Raw genomic sequence first — 6,522 nt, forward strand, 5'->3', positions numbered from 1 at the left:
GACCCCCGCCTGCGGGCACCTCCCCTTCCCTCAGCCTCCCCGAGCGCCACTTTGGTCCCAAACCCTTCATCACTGCCCTCCTCGAGGGGGTTTGGCCGACACCTTGGCTCCTCAGGGGGCTCCGCGTGGGTGCCGAGGACCATCGGAAGCAGGGGACGAGGTTGGGCAGCGATGCTGAGTCTGAGGCGAGAGCCCGGAGTAACGGCCAGGGCCTGGGGCAGCTGTGGTGGCACGGCTGGGTGCTTCAGGTGATGGTGCCAGGCTGAGAGGAGCAGAGACCCGGCTGGGACATAGTTTATCCCTCCCGAAAGGGCAAAGACGTGCAGCCTAGGATCGCCGAGGGTATCTCCTGAGACCACGTGCCATATCATTTCGTTAGTAAGCAGTCGCCGCGTTCAGGCTCATCGCCTGAGGAGGTGCAGGGCTTGTCCCAGGGGTGGGAGGCGTGCAGGCCGCTCGGCGCTCTACAGGCACACGGCTCTGCCCCGTCCGACAGGAGTGCCGCATGGTTTAACTGCCATGTACTAAAACCAAGAAATGCAATTATGTTTTGTACAGTACCAGTGTGTCACAAACTGTGCTAAAATAAGAACTCGAAAATGAGGGACCAGTGCCTGTGTTCCCTTCAATGCCTCCACTGAGGCACTTCTTTTACGCAAAACATGGGTAAACTTACTCCCTCAGAAAATCATAGAATCATAGAATTGTTTAGGTTGTAAAAGCCGTTTAAGCTCACCAAGTCCAACCATTACCCTAACCTTGCCATCCCACCACTGTCCCTGAGCACTGCGTCTGCCCGGCTTTTAAATCCCTCCAAGGATGGGCACTTGACCCCTCCGCTGGGCAGCCCCTTCCGGTGTTTGACAACCCTTTAACTGAAAAAATTTTTCCTAATGTCCAACTTAAACCTGCCCTGGCGCAACTTCAGGCCATTTCCCCTCATCCCATTGCCTGTTATTAGGGAGCAGAGCCCGACACCCCCGGCTCTCCCCTCCTTTCAGGCAGTTGTAGAGGGCGACAAGGTCTCCCCTCAGCCTCCTCCAGACTAAACACTACCAGTTCCCTCAGCCACTCCTCATAAGACTTGTGCTCCAGACCCCTCCCCAGCTTTGTTGCTCTCCTCTGGACATGCTCCAGCAACGCAATGTCTTTCTTGTAGTGAGGGGCCCACTTCTACTAAAATTCAGTGTCATTATCCTGTCCTTCTAGTGCAAGTCTTTCTCTAAGAAGGCTGAATTTGTGGGCACCATTAATGAGTGATTCAGCTACAGTCCTTTCCTGCACAAACCATGTGTCTTTTGAAGTTAGTCAAGAACAGTCTGTTGTCTAACCCAAAACTTGTCGTTACAAGAAGTTGTTTAATATGTTGAGAAATTGTTTCTCTTAAATCTGTTTTCTGTTGTGGCGCTTGGCCGGTTGCCTTCATGTAGCTGAAGTTAACTAGTTAACCCAGTAACTCTGTAATTAGGTTTAGTTATCTGATTGATGTTCCCTGCCGTTATGCCTATAACATCCTTTTCCCGCTCCGAAAGCCTGAGATGTAATCCTACCAGCATAGCAGGGCAAGGAATTTACGCCCACTCAGATTCCTCTTTGTTCATAACAGTTCTCTCTAGATTCTGGGAAATGTTTTAATTTGTACTGACTGCCACTATTCTACTTAGCCAAATGGCCGTATAACCAGAAAAGCTTTATTTGGACTTTTAAAGGTATTCGGAGTTTATTGATAAAGTGAAAGCATTAAAGTGAAAGTCCATAATTTAATGTCTAAATCAGCCGAGGCAGGTGTCTCGCCTGCTTTCTGCAGAAACGATAATCTTAACAAGATGGACACAGAAGAGGAAAGTAGTATGTTTTTAAATTTTTCTATTATTGTTTATGTTCTTGTTACTTCTTCTCCTATGGAAGCTCCAGCAGTGCATCGTTAGAAGGAATATAAATGAATAAAAGGCAAAAAAAAGAATGCCGTGAGGCGTGCTGAAGACCGGAGCCCAGAGGACAGAGGCTGCAAGTGCAAACCATTCAATATTTTCAGAAAATCAGGAATGCAGCCTGCCAGATATGAAGGGAAGTTGGGCCTTAGGGAGGTTATGCAAGGTCAGTCACTCCCCACCATGAACACTTTTCCTGGATTGCATTCCTTCACGTTACAAACTCCAGTTATGCAACTCAAAGCCCAGTCGTTTATCTTGTTTCACGCAATATTGCCATGGAAATTAATGAGAACTATTGGTAGTCAGTCCTTTATTGTTAATAATAACTAACTGAAAGTGCAATTGCCTGGGAGCAGTGCGGGGCTGATGTATACAAGGAAAGATTCACAACACCTCCGGGCCTTGCTGTAATTCAGTGCAAACCCCTGGAATTTCGGCAGGCAGGGACCTGCTCTGGTTTCTTTTATTTGCATCCCAGGGAGTGAATAGAACTGAAGTGGTCCCGGCTTCTCACTGTCCAGCAGGTCTCATCTTCACAGCTTTTGTACTAAAGGGGGGATGTTGCTAGGAGGTCTCAACGGGAGAGCACAGGCGTTCATTCGAGGTCTTGCGGCTAAGCTGTACATTTATTAAAGTTCACCCAAGCTCAGTCCTCCAGACACATACCTGAACGTGCTCACCTGTAACAGCTGTACGAATTTTTGTAAGCTCCCTGTACATCCCGTACTGGGGAAAGGGTACACAGGAGGAGAAACATCTCCACGTATCTCTGGAGACCTGAAAGCCCTCTGTAAAGGTGGGGAAGATACTGATAATCCCAATAGGCAGATACAAATACCGAGGCTCACAAAATGCTGTAGGAAAAGTCATGCCATGAGTCAGTATGAGAAAGCGAACCAGAGCTCTTCACTCCCAGGGCGATCCCCTTGTTCCCCATCACTGCCGCCTTTCGCTCTCTGGTAGTTTTCCACCACTGGCAGGATTGGGAACATGGTAAAACATCCCCAACGCATCCATCTTCAGAGAAGTGGTGCTACTGTATAAAACATATAAAGCATTTAACTCTTGTGCTGAGATTTTTATTCAGGATTAAACTGGCTGTAGTTTACTGTGAAGTTCTATTAACTTTATGCCATTATTTGATTTATCTGAACTTTCCCATGTGTCACGGTGTAGAAAAGCCTTAAATGACCTTGTAGCCACATGTCACGGTGTAGAAAAGCCTTAAATGACCTTGTACCCACGTGTCATGGTGTAGAAAAGCCTTAAATGACCTTGTACCCACGTGTCACGGTGTAGAAAAGCCTTAAATGACCTTGTAGACTGGAGCCCTTCATGTTTTCATGCCACAGACAGTGAGAAACATGATTTTTTCCTTTCTTCTCAAGTGACTGATAGGAAAATTGAATTGTAGGCTGGGAGCTGGCCAGAGACACCAGCTGCCAGCGCTTGGACTCCAGCTCTGACATCAGAGTACAGGCACCATTGACATAGCAAAGGTTACGCAGATGAACAGTGGCAAATAGGACAAAGTCCTGATTCAGAACACGCATGAGTCAGGGTGAGCACGTGGAACGATCCCGGCCCCTGTTCGCATCCTCTCGTTGCAAAGCCTGTAACCATATGAGGCTTCCTGCATCGTTCGGTGCCGCCGCACGTACGCAGTGTGGTGCTAAAGCAAGAGCGAGCAGGTGGTGCAGGGGGGGCTGCTGGTACAGAAACAACTCAAGCGTGAGCAGCTAGCCGAGTGTAGGTTCTGGGTGAAGCATCAAATCCAACCCTCATTCCAATACCCGCGTTGGATATTTGGAACACGCAGAAGGCTGATAGCACAGACACAAAGTCGTCTTGGGGGAGCGTGAGACAGGCTTTGAGGCTCCCACGGGATTATGTTATCCCTCAGACATCGGGAGGTGGCATGGGGCGGGGTAAAATGTCAAAGGGAACTCACCCCCACGGCCATTTTTCCAGTATAAAGGGAAAACCACACGGATGACAACTTATTTGCTGGGCTACTTTATTGTTGCTGAAGATGTTGTGCTTATAATACAGGGAGCTGGAGCTGCAAGCACGGAAGGGTTTACTGGGCTGTTGGGAATGCCCAGCTTTTCCAATTGCCTTTGGAAAGAGCCCTTGCGCCCACATGCCGCTGCCCAGGAGCCACCTGGTACCTACCTCACATTCAACAGCCTGCCACGAGCCATCTCTCTAAACGAGTAAAAGGACTACCCAGATCTGATCAGTTCATTAATAACACTTTCCAATCCTTAGAAAAATAGCACTTCAGCCAAGAGGCACAGCAAACGCAAGGATGAGTACATTTCCTATGAAAATAAAAACAAAGGCTGTTTACTATCTCTCTCAAGTCTGACGGTACAAATACTCTCACCTGCTTCAACAAGCGTTGACTCAAGCTGTTGGATTGCTCGCCAGGTATAGACTTTGTCCCTGTTTGCCTGTAAAATGTCAGTAATTTTTTTTTTTTTTTTTAACACCAGAGTAATAAGAAACAATTAATTATTATTAAAAGTATGCCACAAACCCAGCTCCTTTTAAAGGACCCACTGACTCCACCAGCAGCGGGTCTGCACCCTGTGGGTGTTCACTGGACCTCCGTCGGGCCAAGCCGCCTGTGCGGCTGCTGCTCTGCCAGCCTAACAGCGCGGGTACAGCTGACTCCCGTGCCTGAGGGAAAAGGAGGCATTACCATTACGAGGCACTTGCACACCAAAATAACTACCAGTATAGCTATTTCAGGATTTATTTTTTAAATCGTGCTGTCTGTGGATCAGGCATTTGCTGGCAGCCTTCATCCAAGGATCTCTTAGAAAACATCTGAGAAATAGAAGTCTTGGGATGCTATTTGCAGGCCCTAGAAATGCTGCTTATCTCCCCTGATCAGCAGAATTCTTTGCATGAATTCCAGTCCTGTATCCAAGGCAATCTCATTATTTGCTATACATGCTCAATCTGCTTGCTAATTTCTTTTTCCTTGTCAGAGGGGAGGAACCTTCCTGTGCTCCACAGGCGTGCCTGTGTTGGGGAGATTAAAGAAAGCAAGCAAGACGCATAAAAAATGTCACCCACTTGCAGCGGCGGCAGCCTGAATGGGGAGCACAATTTAGAGACAGATGTTCCTTCCAATTGAATTGTCTGTGTCACCAATTCCAGCGAGTTCAACGCTCCTGGAAAGTGCGAGATGGACGGCATGGCTGAGCAGAAGGCTGGCTGCAGCCGGGGAGCTGGCACGCTGCGAGCAGCAGCTCTGCTGAGGTTGACCATGGCTGCAGCATTAATCTGTCTCGGCCTCGAGCACCACTGGCTGACTCTCTGTCCTGGAATTAATTTGGCTAATGTACTGCATGATGGAAAGCCACGTTTGCAATCTCTTTGCTGGGCAAGATTGAACAGAGATTGATAGAATCTTCTATCCCTGGATAAGTGAGCTGGTGGCAGAGCTCCACTGAAGGGATACCCACCAAGAGTTTGTCTCCGTCTCTCTAGGGATGGGGGATGATATATTTAACACCTCCTGCCCCTTGTAGCTGTCAGCATGGGACAGGGGGAGCCTGAGCTGAGAAGGAAGAGGTGGTGTTGCCTTTGAGTCAAGCACTGGCTCTGCAACCCCTGTGCAAGCGGGATGTGTAGGAGTCTTTTCTGAGGGCAGCTTCCAAATACTGGTCTCAAAATAACTTGGTTTAATGAAGGGGATGATCTCCAGCACAGGAAGCCTATTTGCAGTCGTGGTTTCAAGCTGGTAGCTACAGACTAATGCGTGACCACTGAGTATTTCAAATTAGCTAATGAACAGCTGGTCTGTTTGATTTGCTTTTGGTCATAACCAGCCTGAGTCTGAATTAAACAAGAGCCCAATGATGAAGAGAACCAATATGCCTTAGTACAACACCCTGGACAGAGACTGGAAACAAGCCCAGTGCTTCCTCAGTGCCCCATCCCCAACACCCCCTGTGCACCGGGGCCTTCCTGGGCCTCTGCCGCCCCATTTCTATGGGGAGCAAGAAAGGAGAGGGGCCTTGAGCACCCAGGAGGTAGCAAGGGGTCAATGATGGGAGTTGAGGCAGCACCAGCTGAGCAGAGGCAAGACCCCCAGGCTGCAGAGAATTGGACAAATCTGCCCAGAAGATTCACCCAAAGATGACATCCAGCTCGGGCAGCAGAAGAGGGTGCAAGATAGACAGGGTGACATGGGAGGTAGAGCAGTGGGAGGTCATTGCAGACCCACCGGAGCTCCAGCTACATTCATTTTGTATCTCGGTCAGTAGGAAAAGACTTTTTGAGGGGACTTGGGCACCCCTTTACCACCACTCCGCAAGATGTAAGCTCGGCAGTGGGCGAGTGACTGTGTGCCTTCCCTCCCCATCACTGCCGTGGCCGCATCCAGCCCTGGCACGTTCGGCAGCACCCAGAGAACTACAGGTGATTGCAAAAAAACCCCATTAGTACATGGATGTAAGCCACATCAACACGACACTGCTCAAACTAACCCAGAAGGAGGTTTTTAAACGTAGGCAAGCTAACTGCCAAAAATAAAACCCAACCCACCCTGGCTGCTGGGCTGTGCCATGGG

At 49.0% G+C, this 6,522-nt stretch overlaps 1 protein-coding gene across 1 annotated transcript in view; it reads right to left on the reverse strand.

Annotated features, from left to right (window-relative positions):
- SEC14L1 (SEC14 like lipid binding 1) overlaps positions 1–6,522 on the reverse strand; it is a 65,655-nt gene that overhangs the window by 45,242 nt on the left and 13,891 nt on the right. The window lies entirely within an intron of this gene.

The sequence above is a fragment of the Egretta garzetta genome, unplaced genomic scaffold (assembly GCF_000687185.1).
Source record: "Egretta garzetta isolate BGI_Z169 unplaced genomic scaffold, ASM68718v1 scaffold34, whole genome shotgun sequence".
Lineage (NCBI taxonomy): Eukaryota > Metazoa > Chordata > Aves > Pelecaniformes > Ardeidae > Egretta > Egretta garzetta.